The sequence below is a fragment of the Perca fluviatilis genome, chromosome 16, assembly GCF_010015445.1.
Source record: "Perca fluviatilis chromosome 16, GENO_Pfluv_1.0, whole genome shotgun sequence".
Classification (NCBI taxonomy): Eukaryota; Metazoa; Chordata; class Actinopteri; order Perciformes; family Percidae; genus Perca; species Perca fluviatilis.
Genome location: NC_053127.1, coordinates 29597206 through 29619370, shown reverse-complemented (window position 1 = coordinate 29619370; position 22165 = coordinate 29597206). Strand labels below are relative to the sequence as shown.

The window sequence follows — 22165 nt, the reverse complement described above, 5'->3', positions numbered from 1 at the left end:
GTTTCTAAAATGGTGATAATTAGAATTCTTTTATAGCTCTTTAACCGCAGCCGATCTTCATAATGATTGTCAGAGTGATAAACAGTGATTGCCAGTGTTTGACCTTTTAAAGCACCAACAGAACACATAAAGCACTCCCGGACGAGACGAGTGCTTGTAAGTAGGGCTGTGCAATAAATCGGCGATGTTATCGTCATCACAATATCAACTTGCACAATAAACACATTGCGAAAGACACTAAGGAATATTTTTGGTAGTTAATAAGAGATAATCAGTAGAAAACTGCACTTTAAAATTTAACTATCATTCTTTTTTTAAATGGTGCTTGTTGTGTTCAGTTCAATGTTACATTTATTCAGAAGAGGAATGTTGAAAATAATTTCCCTTCAGTTTTTTAATTCAACAAGCAATTTGTTGTGTTTTAGCAATATACTAAAAGCAGCAAAAAGGCAGAACTGAATATATTTTAATATCTGTTTATCAAAAGAAAAATCCTTATCGCTATATTCAACAACGTTGTGGCATTTTTTCCTCATATCGTGCAGCCCTACTTGTAACAATTACTCTAAATAGTGAGAAAAGTCATCTACAGATGCTTGTATATAACCTCATTACATAATACAATAGGACTGATAGAACATCTATGTTAGACATAGTTGAACCTACATTAACTGATTTTATGGACACTTGGGAGCAGGGGAAACAAGCTGTACAAGCACAACAATGATTCTACAAGACCAGTAAAACAAAATGTCAGTTCAGTCAGAACTATCTCCAATGTAGTAGATTTAGTAAATGACATTAGAATCTGCACAGGGAGCAAATCGAGCCCAGACCTGATATCCATGTCCACTCTCCCTCCATCCAGCCCAGTGCTGTAATGCTGGCCTGGCTCCACTGTTACATGGCACAGATTACGCCTGTGTTACACCAAATGCCTGATAATGCAATCAAGCAGCTTTGAAGCTTGGTGATTCTCCAGTGCCTGTTGTAATGAGGGGAAAATGAAACCACTCCCTCAGTGTCTGACTAACCCTCTGATGAGACCTTCATCAGAGACAGAGAGAGACAGACAGACAGACAGAGAAAGAGGATTTCAAATGAACTCATCCATCTTCAGCCATGAGCCCAAACAGGCTGAGGGGGCAGAGCAGAACACCACTTTTGGAACCACATATGGCTGTTTGTACACATGTAGTGTATCAATCCAGGTGGGACATTATGAAATTTGGGATTTTCTTTGTCATTACTGGGATAGAAAGTTTGCACAGCCGGCACTGATGATATATACTGTATAATGCTGAACCTGGCATTTCATACATTTACATTAAATTTTAAAGTGGTGCTTCTACTTTATGCACTAAATATGTAGTAATATGTTATGAGCAGTTTGTCCAGTTGCTATTAGGAACCAATCTCGGAATCCATCGACTATCAGTCTGATAATGATTTAGCCTCTGGGGGCAACGACCAATATTTCGGTGGTTCCGGTGTAGCCAGCGGATATTTGGGCCAAGACTTCCTCTTCCGTGTGAGACTGATTTTCATCCAATGCGTTCCGCCTCTTTTGCTCTCCAGTTTACCAGCATGCAACAAAAGCCTGTTCAAACGTGATTGGTCAGTACTTAAGGGATTACAAACGGACTACAAACAGAAACCAGAACACCTCTGATATCAAAATCTTGTCCCTGCCTACAGATTCTGCATTCATATGCAGATATCTGTTTATAGAGATTAAAAGTAGCAAACCAGCCAAGTAACCTAGTGTTAGTGTATTCTACATGGAAAAGACTGGGGTGGCTTATCAACTAGGGAGTCACAAAGCTCGTACAAACTAATCGTAGAAAACATATAATGAGGTCTATATTGCACTGGAAGATTGTAGTACATTTTTAACGTGCAATGTGTGCCCATATGAGGGCCGCTGCCGTGTCTTTATGTGCTCATGTTACTCAGAGAGAGAGAGAGAGAGAGATGGAGGTGACTGCTGCCTTCTGCCTGCAGCTCAAACTGCCAGCTACAGTCATAACCACTGACCATGGGACAGATGTGTGCGTCCACCATCTAGACTTCTATTTCCTTCATCACTCTCCACCTCCTTAATGCAACATAACCAGTGGCTCAGTGCCCCGTCCTTCCAAGAGAATACTCATTTTATTACATGAATAACTCTCAGTCTGCACTTGACCTCGTCTTTCATTTGAACCACTCTGGAAATAAAGATGTACGCTTTATGGGCAGAGATGGGCAGAGATGGGCTCAGTAGATTTCACGAAGAAGACCATTTGGGATTTTAGAAATTACAATTCCAACTGGGAAATATACAATGCAATGAGCAACTTCCAGGTTTCACATTTGAATGAAATAGAGCGTAAACTTGATTATGGGGCATGTGGAGGCGAGCTTAATGTGGGCAATGTGTTCTTTTTGTAGCCATAGCTGGGGAGGGAGAGCAGAGCAAGAGGTCTGCTAGGCTGCATTAAACATGTTAAAGGTCTGTGTTGGGAAACAAATATGAGCCAGCCGAAGTCTGTGATGCCTTCAGGTGGCTCCTCATCCAGGTGTTTCACCTCATCAGAAGCATGAGCTGATCTGTGCTGTTTACTTAAAACGTTTAAAGCAATTGATTGACTTAAAGAATCTAAGTAATTGTTAACGGAGAAACTAATTTGTTTGAGTGAAATTGACTTGAATGCTATAGATTGAAAGTAACAAATTCAGTTTGAAAAACAAAAAAAAGCCAACTTATTTCTACTTAAAGTCTGCAGTAAAATAATCTTTCGGCCCCACTATTCAACTCATCATTTTAAGTTACAATGACTAGATTTTCTACTTAGATTTCTTTAGTATTCATTTATACCAAATTATACCAAGTTTCAGCTCTGGGGATCAATAAAAGGTTTATCTTACTTAAGTTTAATGCCTAAGTTATGACGACCCAAAATGTGCATTGTGCAAAATGCAGTACATTTATTAAAATTTTCGGTCCATATTTGTCCAATAATGGTGAAAAAAAGTTTAAGAGAGAAATTGCCGGTGGTTTTGACGCTGATATTTTGGCTAGTCCAGACAACTAATCCACTTCTGATAAGGCCTTTAGCCCTTGTGTTGTCTTCCCGTCAACCTTGAAAGAAAACACACGTTCCATATTTTCTGATATAAAACTAAAATTGAAAACGGGTCAATTTGACCCGAAGTCAACACAAGGGTTAGTGATACAGAACGACAATGTAAAAAATGAAGAGAACATGGTTGTTTTTGTTGAAATAAAACCATGCCCAGAGACATGAGTAAAATGCCAATTTGAAGCTGGCAGGGCTGCAGTGCTGATGAGGGGATGTGGTCCTGGCTAAAAATGTATGTATTTAAAGCCCCCTCCAGCCAGTGTTAGTTCATGTTTAACGGTTGACGTACTTTCTCAAACAGAGAAGGGCTGTGTGAATAATAACCATGCCAACCAGATTGCAGCTACAGCGATATGGCACTTAATTTGATGAATTTACTGTTTATTAGACCACAAATGAGACAAATAGCCTAACACAGAGAGTCTCTCTCTCACACTCGTCTCCTTCTAGCAAGGTAGCGGTTTGGTTGCTGCTGGCCTTTCAGACAAAATGTGGTTTGTGCTTCGCTTGCCGCTGGGTTCAGCGCCCAAAGTTCAACCAAGTCAGGTCTTTGGGCACAGCGACAGCGCAAGCTTGCTGGCGGCATGCTACTGCTGCACCTGTGCTTTGCTTGACGCAGCAAAGCGGTGTTGTGGCGTGGCGCAAGCTACTGGAAACAATGGGTTTCCGAGTGCAGCGGTGCTGTTGCCACCTTTAGTCTGAAAGGCAAAGACATGGTCAGCCTGTGATGTAATTGAGATAACACTGAACAATCATTCTTTAATTTCATTCACCGCCAAACCAGCCATTACAGACACATTCTGCCAGGTACTGGATTGCATTATATCCTAAAGTGTTCCTGCTACTGTGTGCATCCCTTGTATATAGTGTATATAATGGATATACAATCTATTATCTAAAGCCTTATTTTGTATTGACGCAGACAGTATTGTCTAATTCTTTATTGCAAGGATGCTAAAAGCATATTTTCTGTCTCAAAGCTGCAAGGCCTGATATCACCCCTCCAAGCAGTGATAGCTATCATTGTTGCGGATATAACCACACATACACACAAACACACACACACACAAACACACACAAACACACACAACTTGAAGGTGGATGTCTCCTGCACTGATCTCATCTTTATCTCAGCTTTAATGAAAACCAGGTAGATACAACAGCCCAGTCCAGTCACATCATGACCTACTATGGCCCTCCGCTCTGTCTGTCTGTCTGTCTGTCTGTCTGTCTCTCTCTCTCCATTCGGCTGATGATTCATGACTGCTGATCGATGGCAGCTCCTGTGTCATTTCTAACAACTGTTAACTTGTGATTATTTTGCTGACACCTGACAGGAGGCAGCCCCCAGGGGAGGAGGAATTTGGACGTGGAAGAGCAAGGAGGACGCTGGCTGCCTCCCACATGAAAAGCCAAGAACAAAGCTGGCAGTCTGCCCTTCAACAGAATAAAATGTTTGACCTCAAACTCCCACCGAATACAGAGCTAACGGCCATATACTCATTATCGTTGCACAAGTGAATGTAATTGAGGAGCTTACAACTCCTACTGGGGGCAGATGAGATGGGAAATACAAAATAGTGTAATATCCTAATGCAGGAAGAAACTTTAATCACACACACACACACACACACACACACACACACACACACACACACACACACACACACACACACACACACACACACACACACACACACACATATAGGTTGGTGTAGCCACTTTAATCAACCTTATAATGAGTGATATGACTGATTAATGAAGGCTTAAATCAGTAAAGAAGACCTTTCTTCTTGTTGACTTGCCAAACCTATGTGTAATAACATTAATAATGGCTGTGTTCCCAAGCCTATTTGTTCTGGGTGATGGGTCATTCCTAAGCAGGATGGATAAGCACAAAAGACAGACTAGTTTAATGAAATATTCTTTAAGAGGATGGAAGAATGAAGGGGGACGCCTTCAATCCAGGAGTGGGCTTGTGTGATGGCTAGGGTGGCGACTTTTGAAAAGATGTCATAGAAACGGTTTGCCAGATTGGATGTCTACACTAGAAAATGGGGAAAGTACCTGAACTTTCTGGAGGGCTCCTAAGAAGCTTTGTGCTGGGGTGAAGCGTGCTTACTGTTGTGTCACATATACATATGTTTATTTGGTTTCCAGTTTGATGTCTATTGTGTTGCTACTTTGTTGTGTTGTCTTGAATGTTATGGTTACTATGTCATCTTTTCTTGATTTTTTTCTGGTTGGGTGGTGATGACGAATGGGGGGTTCAGGGGGAGGGGGGGGGAGATGTGTTCATGTTGTAAATTGTATGTAAAATTTTATTGTAAAAAATAGTTTTAGCTGCTTTAATTTTCCTATGAAAAAGGCCTAGCATGCTTTTGGATCATAATGAAGCCTTTTATCAGCCATACTTACAGTACCTAATTCATCATACTAACCTACCCGATAATTACATTTCCAGCAACATAACGTTTAGTGATTATATTTTATTTCCTGTTGTTGTTTTTTAGACTCATACTGCCGTACAGTTTTCCACAATATTTCTGTCCTGTTTCAGATTCAGTTATGTAAATCAGTTTTCTTAGCTTGTCATCTTGATTTTATTGTTTCTTTGTTTGTTTTCTGCTTCGTTTTGCTTTGTTTTGGGATGAAATGTTTGTATTCCCCACAGGATAAACTCATCTGCACAGCAACAATTAACAAGTTGCCTAGCGTCTGTGTTTTTTTTTTTTTCCTCATCGTATTGTTTTATTATACCGTTTTCTTTTATCACTTTGATTCACTCTGCAATTGAACAAAAAATGAATTATACATGTGCTGCAACCAGAAACTGTGTGTAGATACATGAAAGGCATATCATATACCGTAATAAACCGGCCTAGAAACAAGTATGACTATGGCAATGGTTCTGAAATAATATTTTTTTTTCCTCACACTGTTTCAAGACTGAACCATTGCGTAGGCTAATTTTACAATCATTTATTAAAATTAAAGAAGAGCAGGCGAACAGGTGTCACACATATAGCTCTCTACTACTACAAGTAGAGGGGCTCATACTACACTTACATGCAATTATGATAGTTTCACACAAAGCTACTGCATACTGTGCATACCTTACAATAACCATAGCACTTTAAACATCACACTGTACTGTTGCCCATGCAAACACTGGGTGTTGAAAACAAAAAGAAGCACAGCTCAAGGTCCCTTTACTTCAGACGGATGCAATTAAGTTTCCATTTAGAGGGATGACAAATTGATCAGAGCAGAGAAGTCACATGCCAGCATTAAAATCAGTGTCTAAACACTCCTAATCTGATGCTCCATCTCTTTATCTCCCAACTTTCACACATCCTTTCCCAACACTCACACACAGGCACTTGACTGGCCAATCATTTCTAGTGGTACATCTACTGTATATCTCTGGGTATAGAATAGCCTGCTGGGTATAAATGGAACCTTTGTTTTCAGGAGGGAAAAAAGAACTGTATTTAAAGTTATTATTCCACATTAACAGCACAGAGTAAAGTGAAGCTTTGCATTGTTTTGCAGACAGAAGTTGGGGCCGGAGGAGGTGCCGAGTTGGGAGTCTCATGTCGTTAGGGCTTGAAATAATGACGACAAAATCTCTGAGCAGAAATGATTTGATTAGTGCGTTCAGGTCTGAAAAGGAACCTGGATGCGTACCAAATGACTGTGGAGAGGGAAGGTGCGACAGAGCTCTTAATTGCTGGAACTGCAACGAGAGACTTGATGATTTGTGACATCTTATCCGGTGCTCTGCGCTAACACTAATAACTGTTAATTAACTGCAGCAAGGATGCCAGAGAGGAGGAACCAAGGGAGGGGATGCATGCACACACACACACACAACACACACACACACACACACACACACACACACACACACACACACACACACACACACACACACACACACACACACGGCCTTGTGTGTTCTCTAGATTAAAGGAAAAAGCATCAGGGATGTTTATGAAATGGAGCGAAGATGTTGTGGAGGTCAGGGTGCTAGCTGTTCTGTAATGCTAATGGGCACAATGGAGCCACACTAAAAAAAAAAAAAAAAATTTTTTTTTTTTTTTTTTTTTTTTTTTTTTTTTTTTTTTTTTTTTTTTTTTTCCCACAAAAACAAAAAAAAATTTTTCCTTTCAAGTTTTTTTTTTTTTTTTTATTTTTTTTGCCAGCTTCAATTTCCAAAGCAGATGTTCACAGATGTCGTTTTTGTCATCGAAAGCGTCGGCATCTGCAATCAAGCTCTTTAGTGTGATGACAGGGGAACGCATGTGTTCAGTGCTATCCTCATTAAAAGCAAAGTGCCTGGTGTGGTCTCTCTCCCTCCCCCCGTGTGGCTGTGCATGTGGAGGAGCCATCCTCCACCGGAAACAGCACTGGCATGCACGGCCCTGTGAAATGTTTGTTTCGAAAGCCAAGGCACATTCATGGTGAGTAATAATAAATCATACTGGGGTCTCATGAGTCATAAGATGAGAAAATGACACAAACTGCTAATGCCAGCTAATGCTAATAGTGCTCAACACTGTTCCCAACTGCCTACTGACCCATTTGGTTCATTCTAACTTAACAGGCCTTTAGGGTTATTAAGTGCAGCACAGTAATACTGTTGGCCAATTACTGTTGTTCTGCCTGGAATCCAAACCTAACCTCTACCCAAAGCTATATTTTTTGCGTAATTTCAACTATTTATGCTGCTGCCTGTCTTGGCCAAGTCCCCCTTGAAAAAGAGATTCTTAATCTCAATGGGACCCTACCAGTTAAGTGAAAAAAATGTTTGTGACCGTTAGCTTATGAGACATGATTATGAGAAAATTGTTAATAAAAAACTATACTTAAATATCCCCACCCAAGCTAGAAGCCCTATACACAACAAAGCAGCCTGAAATCCAAGCACTGGTGGAATGTAACTAAGTACATTTACAAGTACTGTTCCTTGAGGTATTTGCACTTGGGAGTCTTTTCCACTACATTTCAGAGAGAAATATTGTACTTTTTACTCCACTACATTCATCTGACAGCTTTAGTTACTTTACTAATTAAGATTTTTGCATACAAATATACATGTAGTTTATAAAATGTTTTATTATAAATAAAAAATATATAATTCTAAAAGTCCAGCTGAAATGATTAAAAATAAAAATAAAAACTTAAAGTGACTATATGTCACTTTTGAATGTTTCTGAAGCTTTGTCATTTTTCATACAATGGTCTTAAATGACCTGTAACAGCAAACAAGACTGAACAGTGAAAAGAACGCTATTTTTATATAGTTTTTAGTAAAGCCTCTGCCCAGGTCTGATTTTTTCCGCAAAGTCACAGAATGATTTACGGCAGGTAGACGGCGCTACAGTAACACATTCTGACGGGTCACAGATTTCTTTGTAACACCGGAAAAGCCTGTGTTATTGTATCCAGCCAGGTAAAAGGAAGCAGCAGATTTCTTTATGTAGGCCTAATTGTATTTTATACTGGGGCAGGACCATCACAGGAAAGAAGGAAACGAAGAACTAAAAGCTAAAAGGGAAAGTGAAAGAGCACAGGCAAAAACTTGAGTCAACTTCTGTCTGGCTTTCAACAGATGGAGACAATTACGGGATTGTAAATGATTCAAAACCGACCCCAAATTGGCCCTCAGGTATGTAATATGTCTATTTCATTCATAAAATAACTTCAGATTGCGCGATGTGATCGTATGTCAGTAGCCAACATTAAATCACGTCCTCCTTCCATTTAGCGCGGACGTTTTCTTCCTTTTAGTCCGGGTTTGTGTTGGCCTACTATTTTCTTTTTCCCCTATACTTGTGTAAAGCGTCCGTGGGTTTTACGAAATGCAATATATTAATCTAAGTTATTATTATGTTTGTTGCTACAACAATCTCCTTTTGGCTCGTGACATAGTGACAGTGATACCCGGTTTAGCTCACGATACATCCAAAGTAGGCTAAGTTACGGTATGCAAAACTTGAAATGCAACGATGCATTGTAACTTATTCTTTTATTGTAAATGAATGACTTTCTGTCTGAGAAAAATATTCATTGCAACTATATGACCTCCCGGTAATGCTAATACAGTAATCTGCAAAGCGTATTCAGCACCGTAAAGAAGCAGGTGTGGTAAAAACACTACCGCTTTTGTCCAAAGCGGCCACTAAAATCATCACAAACTGAAAGTTACATATAGCCGCTTAAATTAACAGAACTGTTCTGATAGTTTCCAGATTCTAAAATGTGAGGATTTTTTTCTGCAGTGAGTACTTTTACTTCTAATACTTATACTTATTAATATATTAATTAAAAATATATATTATTAATAATATTTTCCTGATAAAACTGACTTTTACTTGAAACAGTGTGGTATTTACTTTTAGTAGTTAGTAATTTATTAGTATTAGTACTATATTATTAGTAAAGGATCAGAATACTTCTTCCACCACTGGTGAGAAGGTGCTATTGTTAATGGATCACACTAAATTCATAAGGAGGCTTTTACACATTTGCTGCTGAAAAACAACAATTTTGACCTCTACTTCTGTAGCTTTTTATCTGTAAACTAGCAATGCCTTGCCACAGTCAAGAGTTCGCCGTGCACATCTACAGTATAAAGACATACACATTTTACATTGAAACGGCATAACAAAGTGTATAGACTGTTAAGTGTCAAGTTCTTTAGGAGTGAGGTTGAAGGCTGATTCTCTATTTTCTTCCCCATCTAAACAGCTGTCATGTTTCATGAATCCAGCAATGCCCTCGCCTGGAGAGCCGGAGCTGTCTTGATAAACAAACACGACCCCACTGTTATTACCGCGTTTCCATCCCTCCTCCAGTGCTTACTGCTCTGGTAACAGCGACACAAAGAGACATGAAGAGCGTGGCCCTGGAGTAGATAAACAAAGAATGCCATTGCATGTCACTACTGCTTGGACTGATGCACTGGCTGGAAATTAAGGGAGTTGGAGGGATGGCTGGGAGGCACAGACACGTTTATGCGCACACACACACACATATACATAGACACACACACACACACACACACACACACACACACACACACACACAGTCATGTCTCCAGTAATAGCTTTTCATTTGTCCCTGACATGCCTCGGTCGAGCCATCGCCTTCAGATGTCCTGTGTTAAATACCTAGGGCGAACAAGGTTACACATTCTGATGGGCGAATTCACATTTTCAATTGAGACCTCTACAGTCTATTAAGCTCCAGGATACAGTGCGGCCTAGAGTGACGGAGAATGGAAGACAGGAAATGGAGGAAATAGACTGACAAGATGGCACGTCGCTCATTGTTATTTTACTGGGGCGCTTGTGTGCGCTTGTCACTGTGTTAAGCCTCAGTGAAGGACATGGAAGATCACGCTGCTGTCTGCTAATCAGAGGAGGGCACACTGTGTGTGTTGTTTGGTTCTGTGGTACCTCACTTCTATCACACATCAAGGCAAGACCCTGGAGCGCTGTTTGAGCTATGCAGGTGGGCAGCAATTCTGCTTCCCACGTTTCAATTTGACAACACAAGCGCTCCAGGGCCTTCAAAAAATTGTGGATACTGTCAGTGTTTCAAAAACAACAGCAGATAAGCCATGTGATGAATGGAAACATGACTATATTCAGGGCTTGGGGTCCTTTAGAGATTACGAGCCAAGAGAAAGAAGAAAAAACTTTTCCAAGGAACACTGCACATGGCAGTTGTGTTTACCTAAAATCTAATTTCCTTGAAATAGCACGGTGACAGGCCTTTCTGCTGCAGTGTGATCTGGAGTGTTTGTACACAGTGTTGAACAACTTTCTGGCATGTGTTCCTTTCATTTTTGCGATCGGGCTGACGCTTTGACAGATGAGCGGTGCCGTTATGCAGCCTGTCTGCAAACCAAGCAGCACAGAGAGATGGGGAGATTATTCCTTACAAAGCCAATTAAAGAATGTTTAATGAAGATAGGCTACACCTATCATCCTCTCTGTGCTTTTGACAAGGCACTTTAATTTGAAAGAGAAGTTGTCAATTTGGATGAAAGGAGTCTTTCAAAGAACTGGTGTCTAAAATAATAGATTTTATAGAGTTAAAAAAAAGGTGTTAACACATTCTTGACATCCTACTGTTGTCTTGCCATTTGTATCTAATGCCAGAGTCATGAGAAACTTGTCGATGACTGTCAAGATTCCATTAAATGTCACTTTAAACACCCCACTCATTGTGCCAACGTGATGTTATATTGATCTACACTACATTGCCTCCAGCTGTACTCCAGGAAATAGCCACAGTCCAAAAACTCCTTTCTTGAGAGCAGCCAAAGTAAGAACAACAATGGCTGTCTTGCTTTTGTTTTTCTCCCAGGCAATGTCTTTCAAGAGTGAAGCACAACTGTGACAAAACCGAAGAGAAGCGGCCAGATGTGTTCATTGTTCAAGAACCGAAAAAAGTCCAAGGTAAGTAATCTCAAGAGGGTCTGTGTCTGAGGGGAGGGCTTCTCTCGTCAATCTTCCTCTCTCTCATCTTTAGCCCCTCTCTTCCTTTCATAGCGTCTGTCCTGTGTGACCTCTCAGTGAGGAGGGTGACCTGAGTCTTACGTATAGACCTGACAACCACTGACAGACGACTAACCCCTGAAAGGTCAGTGCAGACAAGGCCGGGAACACCTGCTTCTCAACAGAACACTTCCCTAAGTGCTCAGAGGAACGTGGGAGCATGGATCAAGTGCTGTGGAGGGGCAGAAACTCAAATCAAAGTTGTTGTCAGTCAAAAGAAGTTGAAAGTAGCAGTTAGGAAGAAAAACACGTAGATGGAAATTCCTTGACTGGGCCAGCAGGAGATAAGACTGGATGGGGTCACAGGGGTCAATTCAGCATGCCAAGGTCTGGTGTGCTTCCAGTAGTTTGAGATCTAATCTTGTATTATTAATATTTTTTGTGGAAAAGTACAAGGAGGCGGAACTAATTTTGAAGCTTCTATCTAAATCTGAAAGTGTATATGATATCTTTGGAATAAACTAAAGCTTGTTGACCTACTATATCACTTGTAGTTAGGTTAGGTCATCACATCCCACAGCAGTATCTGGTCAGCCATCATGCATTGCTCTATCATCGCCAGTCTATTTATATAAGTGTTTTTTAGGAACGGATATAAGCTGCAGGCTTTGAAATATTCAGTGTCCCAAGGTTGGGTACACACAAAGCAAACCAGACACAGCTAAAACTACAAGCAAAATGAATGGATGATGTACTAAACCGGTACTAATCTGTGTTCCTGTTAGTATAAAACTGAACTCAGGAAAATACTATGAGCTTAAAAGGAAAAGCCACACATTCCATGCTAACATGCCAGCTTATATCTGGCTCAATGCAGGCACAAGTTTCTAATCTTCAAAAGCCGGTTTCATAAGTGCGTAATGAGTGAGACCACAATAGAAAAACAAACCATTTATTTTCCTCCCCCAGAGAGTAAGTGGAACCATATGGAACAGTGCGGAGCCATATCCCAACATCTGGGCGGCATGGGAGAATCAAAGCCAAGTGGTGCTGTGGACCCCAGTGAACCACAGCAACCCTTGCCTGCCCTGACAGAACTTTACTCAGTGGAAACACAGGTTGGAACCATGTTCTTCTGAGTATTGAGTTTCCCCTCGCCTTTTTTCAGGATAATTGCTAATCAAAAGGGGACCATTGGCGAAGCTCCGGGCCTGGTCCACAGCAGTAATCATTGGCAGCTGGGAGAAAACAGCTGGAACAGGCCATGGCAAATTCCTGTGAAACACTTTCTTTAATATTGGCTGGAGGTCACAGACAGTGTCATCCTGGGAGGGGATTTGTATTGTCGGAGTAAGACATACCTTTAGGTAGCTGCTACGGAATATTACCATGAGAGTGCACAAAAACAAAATTTATTGGTTTGTTTGATTGCTGAACACTATTCAGGTTGTGTTACTGTTCTGAATGCACAACAGGGTGATGAAATCTACTGATTAACAACACTCAGGCAAAGCTTGGTTTAATAGCCTTTAGCTAGTCTGCATTACTCTCCCACCAACGACAAAGAAACACTCTTATCAGAGCAGGCAGGCTGAGGTTAAGAAGCTGCACCACCTGAGGGCTATGTGTTTTAGCTGGGGATTTAACGTCTTACACTAAGCCACCCTCCTTCTTGCTCTCATGCTACACTCCACCCTTTCTCCCTTGGATCACATTCAGCCACCAAACAAACAGGAGGAAAATGGCTCTGGAGACAATAAAAAAAAACTTTTACAAGATCAACTATGCTTATTAACTTACAAACAATATCTTGCTTTGGAATGGTTCAGCTGCAGAGTTTATGATCTATGAATACTGGGTGGATGGCAGGATGAACACACACAAAGGACAGATTGTGTGCATGCCCTGGAGGTGCAATCATGTATTTTAATACTCAACAAAGATAAGGTTGAGTACTGAGTATACTTGTCCTCTGGGAGGGATGAGGGGTGGGGCCGCCTCCCTCATGTCCAAACACATTATGCCAGAAGGGTTGTGGCCATGCTAATTTATTCCTGAGTGGTCCTTAGGGAGAGTGTCTAGTCATAAAGACCCTGTCAGCCCCTCCCCTCAGTGGGCACCACAGTCTGCAGGCAGAGCCTCCCAGGAGAGGTGGGCCCTGCAGGCATATTCTACAGAGGGATAATGCCACTCTCAGCTGTTTGGGCACCTTGAGGGTTTAAGCCCACTGCAGAAAAGGTTGGAACAGCAGTGTGGCATGACTTGACACATGACATAATCCATGTTCAGGTGGGGTTAAGGCTGAAAATGCAGGATGGATGCCTGGCTCTGTCCTTCCTCTTTTACCAATGCTGACTGTGTAATGGCTGCTACACGGTATAGGCTGTAATCCTGGGAGGGAGATAGTTCCTCATTACAGCAGCCCTAGGAGGGAGCTGCTGGCTTGTCAACATGGAGCCATGGAGGAGGCAGGCTGCTTGCTCCATTCAGCTGCACTAGAATAATGTCAAATGAACTGACTGCTGGGAGCCTATGAGACACCCAAGGAACCACTTTATCTTCTTCATTAAAACCAGTTTAGAGAGAAAGTGGGGAGAAAAAAAATCAATTTTCCTTAAAAGTCTCCAGAACAGACGGAACTAAATTAATTGCACCATTAGGCCCCCAATAGACAATGCTGGTGTGGTTGTCCTTCGCATATGCATGTGTGCCTACACACTGTCCTAAAAATGCAATTATGGCATCATTTTACATAAAAAAATAAATGTGGATTTAATGGGCAATAAATAAAGGTAGGAAACTGCATTACTCCAAAGAACCAGAAATGTTTCACAATTTAGGGGCACAATTGTAAGGGCGTTTGTGTCTTGAACATGGCTAATTTTGGCTCATTACATCAATATAACCTCGATATGAAACATGATTGAAAAACACTCTAAGGGGAAGAAAATGAACACTGCAGTATTCTGTGCTTTGTAACTAATTGCCAATGAGCAATAAAAATAAACCAACATGTGCACGACAACTAAGAGAGCAGATTGGCTTGCGAAAGCCTTTACGTTACCTGTTATTTTCCCTTAAATAATTGTACTTGTTTGCCTTTGACGAGTAATAAATGGGCTTTCATCTGGTGATTAAGTGCTACTAATGTACTTTACAAGAGATCTATACATGAGAGCTGCACCGTTTCAGTCTGCAAGCCCCCCTGCACAATACTGACTCACTTATCCACTCTGTCCTGATAGAACGAAACGTGAGGTGCTTTCACTGGGCACTCATGGGAGCGGTCAAAGGTAGGTAGTCCCACGATAGCTTGTCATTTAAGGGGATGTACAGCGATACATTTTTCCACTTCTCTCATGTGCATAGGAAAATGTCAGATGCATTGCAGTGAGAACATTGGCAGCACGTGTGGGGTAACAGTAGGATTACTCTGAGATCAACCAGCATGGTGGGCTTTGGAGAGGGTATCACATCTTGAATTATGTTGATCGATGGGCCTATCTGATTGGAGCTTAGTACCCTGGTGCCTCACAAATGAGAAAACATATCTTCCTCCTCTCGGTTTTCCCCAATCTTCACTCCCCCCCTCCCCCAGCTCCAGTGCTCTAAGCCATGTGCACCCACTGACCAGAATCCCAGCGTGTGATCTGAGGGAGACTGAATCGTACTGAAAGATTAAGGAGATGTAGGTGCATGGGGGGTAGGCCTGCTGGGCACAATAGCAGTAAGGGCTCCCCAGGCCATTAGCACAGGTCCCCAGGACACGGCGGTATTGTAGGCCCCTGCAGAGGAGAGCTCAGCTGGAGCTTCACATCTCACTGCTTCACAGCCAAAGACCTCCCCCCCCCCCATTAGAGTAGATAAGGTTCCTGTTGGCAAGTAGCACATAAACACAATCACATTCAAGTGTATGTTCGAGCCACACAGAGTAATGTCTTTGCCAGGAGTCATGGGGCGGCTGCAGACATTCAGTATCTGGAGTGGTTGTGGTTGTTTTGTCAACAATTTCACTTTCTTTGAGAGAGCATTGTTTGTGATTTATAGCCAACAGCAAAGCAGAAACATAAAACAGAGTCATATTGATTTATTTATTTTTTTACTGTCTCTGTGCGTCATAACTTTTTCCTGGTTCCACAAAAAATGTGAAAATTAATCCAAACTGTAAAGTGACTTCGATTTGAACCCTACTGTCGCTTGTTATTGCTTGCTTTTTTCATAAGCAACCCCACTGGCAGCCAAAACTAAAAAGGCATTTGGGGAATCATAAAAGATGCTATTATAATGGATTTTGACCACAGATTTCTTTTCCTCTGTCTAAGCCAGACTTGGGGGAATACAACAATTATGAAAACACTGCATGGGCCTCTATTTTTTAGAGAGGTAGTTTCACTAGACAGCACTTCCTTAGGAAGAAAATGGGCCCATTCCTCCTCCTCCTTTAGTCAGTCTCCCTCCCTCCTCCCTCCCTCCCTCACTTTCTCTCCAGCCCTCTCTGGATCCCTCCCATGGCCCTGCGCGCTCCTTTAATGAGTAGCTGGAAATGACAGCTTTAATCACCGCCTGTGGCCACGGCGAAGGGCCCGTTAATGATAGAAAAGAACAGAGGGCCATTTGCATCAATCAGTCCTAAATCACTTTTTATGATAATGCTGTAGAGAGGGAGGAGAGGCTATCCAGATGACTCCTGCATGATGATGATGATGAGGCTCTACTCTCCCCACCCTTGTACCCATGGAGGTTTCTTAAAGGGATACACCAGCAGTAGTACTAGACTGCTCCTACAGTACAGTGTGCCCTGGCATGGCTATCAGGAAACCTATACTACACAGTACTTGGGCCATCCTCCCCAGATACTGACCCAAGATGCCAAGGACCACCAATTTATGTTTGGATTGCTTTACAAAAACAATAAAATACTTGCTGTAGGCAAGAAAACAGCCTGACAGGTTCAAAACAGGTTAGAAATGTGTCTTCGAGCTGTACAGGCCAGATTAGCCAAAATACTTACTATGCAAATCTACCAAGATGGTAAGTAGTGATAAATAGGAGAGGTGACTTTTTTAATTGTTGCTTTGGGGTGTAAAGCTCTGCTAGATAGCCTAAAAGGGTAAAAGTGACACAGTATGCTTTTTTTGCTGATGTGATATAGGTGGTCATCACTTACAGCTATACAAAAGCTCATGTCTAAAGGGCAAATGTTACCCAAAGAGTAGTTGAAAAAAATGGAATATACTTGCCAAAGGTAGTACATATTATTAATGAAACATTTTCATCTGTATAGAGTCTAGTTTTAAAGTCTTACTTTAAAGTGTTTCAGCTATTGTTCAGTGCGTTGCTGTCCAGCACAGCGTTGTTTTTCATATTACCGCTGCGGGGAACACAAGATATATTCTAATTCTACACATAGTGGCTTTAAGGATAAAAAACATGAAAAACTTTAAAAGCAACATGTTTTGTATTGGGTTACTGTTGATTCTTAATAGTTGTGTTTAATTTATATTCATGTAGATATTGCAAAAATAGGATTTTAAATGTATTTTGTCGGGAGTATTATTTTCCAATGCAATTGAAAACAATCCTCTTCACTGCATTCTGTGCTGCTGTAGCATTGTTTTGGTATGTAATGTAATATATTTCTAATTGTTTGTGTACAACACAATAATCAAAATCTATTTGGTCACAGAAATGTTATTAAAGAAATGGACTTAAAGCAACACTATGTAACTTTTCCCGCTTCAGTCCCCCTACAGGTCATCTCATTGGAACTGTAGCTGCAGCTAAAAGTTACATAGTGTTGCTTTAAATAAGAAGAAAAATATTAATATTAGAATTTTTTTTTCAGTGAAATAAATAGTGACAATATTTCGGTTAAGAATAAAGACATAAAAGTTGACATAACAAACTACAATAATGGTCTTTCATTGGGCACGGCATGTCACTAAGTGGGTTAAGTAAATGAATGAATCCAAGATTTCTGTTCGTTAAACAAGACGGAACAACAGTGCAACAGCTGACAGCTCTCTGTGTGGCTTCAATCAAACCTTGACTGCTTTCAGAGCAGATAAAGCAGACTGACAAATGACAGACTATACGCTCCACACAACCTGCAGAGAAGTACTGATGTACTTGAGTATTCCACATACTGGAATGAGTAAAACAAGCATTGCTATCTTTTTCATTTAATCAACAAGCTATCTACTGTTTAATTACATGTGATGTGACATTCTGTGTTTCTATAATTAATTCAGAAGTGCTCTGATTAAATGCAATCAATTTGATTGTTAACACAGCAGGGCTTTCTGAACAAAGATCATCTGTGGAAATATAATGAATGCAATCAAATGACATAAAATCTCATTTGCATTCTGTTGTATTGACACACAAGGAGAAAATAGAAAGCCTGATTAAACCAGGCAGACGACTATACATACAGAGAAAGCTTCTCTATGTTGTATGTATAGTCGTCTGCTTCAGGAAAATAGGCATTTCAAATGTTACTTAATAATGAGAGTGTATAAGGAGCTGCATGTTAATAAACACTGAGGTACAAAGCCATCAGGGGAAGGTTTCTGCACCTGATGCTTGCCTCATACAGTATGAGCCAGAGTATTTCCATCAGATCCAGTGAAAGATCATTCAAAACAATGATGAAAGAAAGTGTACACTTACCTCAGACACCACTAAACCCAGTCTGAGTAATGCTAATCCTGGCCTCTGTGTCGAAGACAAGGTGAAATGAATATTGGAAAGGCGATACTCCAGAAAGACATAAACAAAGTAAGACTTCCCTTGGAAAAAAATTTAAATAATAATTCAAATGTCCATGAATGCTTGAATAATTGGTTGAAAGGCTTGCCAGTGCCTGGCAGTTTAAAATGGCAGAACAAAACATACCAATTTGTCACAAAAGGAGACTCTGACAAGCGCAGAATCCTCACCAACACACAGACAGGCATGACAATGCCCCTTCAGGCTATTGCCTACTTCTGCTCTCTCTCTCTACTCTCTCTCTCTCTTTCTCACCTACTCTCTCTCCGCCACAGATGGTTTCTTGTGAGTGCAGGGGAGGGCATGGCTGTTCCACAGTAATCCCCAGCCACACAGACGGAAAAGCTTGTTAGAGCACTTGCTGATCACCACAGAAAGTCAAACCCGAGCCAGGGAAAGGTCACCAGGAATTAGGCTATGCTCAAACTCCAAAGGCTTGCCTAATTCCCCTGATAAGCCCCTTTGAAACTCAACCTGTTCTGGCTGTGCCATGGGCTCAGCCTTGCCTAGAACTAAATCCCTCCACTAAATCTAGCTGGAACTCATTTACACAGAGGAGCACACACACATACCCACACAGGCTCACAGCTGCACACACCACTGACGGAACAGGCAAGGCTTTTCCCGATGACTAGACTAGAACAATCGACCAAAGAATCAATGATTCCCAATGTGTGTGAATGGAATTGAAGCTGCCTAGACGCAGCACCGGGGCTTTAACACTGAGCTCCTTTGGACATGAGGAAGCTTTGAAGCTGGAATGGGTTCTGGGTTTGGACTTCATGCTGCTGTTGTTGTCAATTATCCACTTTAAAAAGGACACCAGAGAAAAAAATGTAAACTAGCAGTGAGTGAAAACAGACCTGTGGGGCATGAACAGCTGAGTTATGTGGAATGTCTGAATGTAATCGGTCCTTAGCGTCAGCTGTTCTGAAACAAAACACATTGAACAGTATGTGCTGGATTTTTAGAAAATACAAGCGCTAAGGCAAACAAATGTAAACTGTCTAACCATGTTGGAACAGCCCTGTGTTTTCACACTCACAGACACGGTTTACATTACTTTAATTATTTCCACCCTCGCATAATAATTGCAACTATTACAGCGCCAGTATTTGCATACTCCTTCCTCTCTTTCACTTTCTTAGGTAACACATGTACCCAAGAGTTAAATAAGAAATCCTCCGGAAGAAAAATAGAAGTCATTTAACAAAAAAAGAGGACTGCTGTTTATATTCAAGAGCGCTGTTGGCTTTATTCTCATAGAAAAAGCTCTTAAACGTGACACTGAAAAAGGAAAGTGGAAAGGCATCGACAGTCCAATGGCCGTAAATATGGTACATTTCCTTCATATGAAAAAAAGCTTGGGCTCAACTTTCTATTCCGCCAAAGCAAAGTGCCCAGGCAGCTCAGAGCTTAAAGACATCCTCAGTATAAACTCAGCAGATCCTTCCCTCCTGATAGATCAAAGAGGCAAGGGTAGATGTGCAGTGATCGCATTGGCATGCTAGTCCACTTGTCTTTTATTTCCTAAGAATGCCTAAGGGTGTTTATATTAGCTACCATTGCTTCGTAGCATACCCGAGTACGATTTTTCCACTCCCCCGCCGCTAAGCTTTCACATTAGTAATGTTGTCCCGTACATGAGTACAGTTGCACACACATCATCAACTTGAGATTTGTTTATATTGTCGTCAGCGTAGAAAAATGCACCAATGGCAAGATCCCAAGTCCATACCAGTGGCGTAACGAGCCAACACCGGGCCCTTATTCAGGATTATCAAGGCGGGCCCCCCTACTACAGCACGTGATGACGTCGCGCAATGTCCACGAGTAGGCTACCATGAAAAGGACAGGATAGGATCATAGAGACACAGCATTTAAGAGAGGAGTTGACTGACAAAATCAGGAGTAGCCTACGCGCACCACAACAACAACAAAACACTGGTGAATGCGCACCATAACACATGAAAAAACACACATGGGCAGTCTCTCCAGGATTTCAAGGCCTTTTTTGAGATTGTTGTGGCCCAAAATGCCTGATTTCGCGGGAGCTTTTGTAAAAAATTGCGATAAAAGTTGCAAAGTCTTTTCTATGTTTGTTGCAATGAAGTTGCGGAAGACGGAGAAAGTCGCAAAAAAAGTTGCAATTGCGCTTGTATAGTTCTTTAAAAATTTTAAGAAAACTTGTTTTGGGGAGAATAATAATTATTACTATTAATGAATTACTCTGGGCTGAGATTTCCTAGGAACCTTAAAGGCTCAGGATGCTGCAAATGTTGGTATAATATGAAAATGGCTGGTGTATTTAAGACAAAAAATAATAATTTATTGAATGAATCAAATATGAACATATCTGTCACTGTCAGTGGCTTGTTGATCTTTACATTGTTAGTTAATTTCCTATCCTGGCCTGGGCTGGGACACACATTCATACGGTTTGATAAAGTACTTATTGGACTGTAACTTAAAGCTGTCCTCAATTTAGGTCATCCTGTACGTCTCATCTCTGGTTTTTCCTGCATCCACCGTGTGTGATTGTGTGTGTTTGTGTGTGTGTGTTATGTGTGTGTGTGTGTGTGTGTGTGTGTGTGTGTGTCAGTCGCGGGGGGAACTGAGCAGCCCTGCCCGCTGCAGAGACCCGCAGCAGTAGCTTCCAGCGACTTTATAGTGATAAATCGTTACAGCGTACATTGATGTTATAATGTATACAGGTTGGCAGGACGGTCTGAAATGTCTTTCGCTGTACGTTTTGTTGGTAAATGTGAGATGTTGGAGTCACACATGTGTCTCGTCCATGGATGTATTAAGAGAACAGTCTCGTTTTCATATCAGAAACAAGGAAATTAATTTGACCCATTCTCACTCCCGCTTGGTCAGTGGCTGCACGTGGGACTGCTGGGATTGTCGCGAGTAATGGAAATGCGATAGGGGGCCCCGGCTGTCAATCAATATCTTCCAGTGATGCGGGCCCCTGATTTGTCCAGGCCCGTAAGCAACCGCATACCCTGCTTCCCCACTAACACAGAACGTTTAGGGAACGTTGGGGAACGTTAGTCTTTGGTTCTCTAAAGGTTAGTTCGAACCAAACCAAAAACTAACGTTTAGGGAGTTCCCTCAGGGTTATAACGTTCCCTAAACGTTAGGGGAACCAACCAACTGAAACGTTCTCTTGTGGTTGCACTGTACCTCCACACAACGTTCCCATTTGGTTGTTTTTGGTTGGTCTAATAAAATCTAAGTAAGATAAACAGCATAGCAAGATAATATATTTATATTTAGGCTGATATCAATTTTGCTAAAAACTATACTTTTGTGCTTCATTTCGTTTTTTTTTAACTGTATTAGGTGAAAATACTTAAAAGAAGAATCTATCGATTTTCACAACTAAGAAAATTCACTTCTTTCATTTCACTTCTAACAGGTGGCTCAGTTCAGTGTTTAAATCCAACTGTTACACCCCCCCGCCAGTAGGGGAAGACCGTGGGTGTTTCTCAATCTCAAGAATGCAAAGTACGGACTTGTGTTCTTGGGGAGAACGTTCTTGCTGGTTGTTCTTGGAAGAATGCACTCGCAAGTTCATAAGCACAGAAAACGCTGTTAACAGTTTGAGACAATGCATTTTTCCTGTTATTGCTCAACACTCCCAGCACAGAGACTACCTGCAGGGCTCCAAAATACCAGCTAGAAATAAAAACCACAACAATATAACCACTTTGTATTAAAACAATCTCCGACAAGAAAACCTCATAATGC

At 41.2% G+C, this 22165-nt stretch overlaps 1 protein-coding gene across 19 annotated transcripts in view; it reads right to left on the bottom strand.

Annotated features, from left to right (window-relative positions):
* The window catches only part of auts2a (activator of transcription and developmental regulator AUTS2 a), a 365948-nt gene that overhangs the window by 64119 nt on the left and 279664 nt on the right, over positions 1-22165 (bottom strand). Inside the window, exon 1 of one of the 19 annotated variants that reach the window (XM_039778712.1) lies at positions 18311-18392. The exons of the other annotated variants lie outside the window; for them this stretch is intronic. The gene's annotated coding sequence lies outside the window, so the exon portion shown is untranslated. Of the gene's footprint in view, positions 1-18310; positions 18393-22165 lie in introns of those variants that run through there. 19 annotated transcript variants of the gene reach the window in all.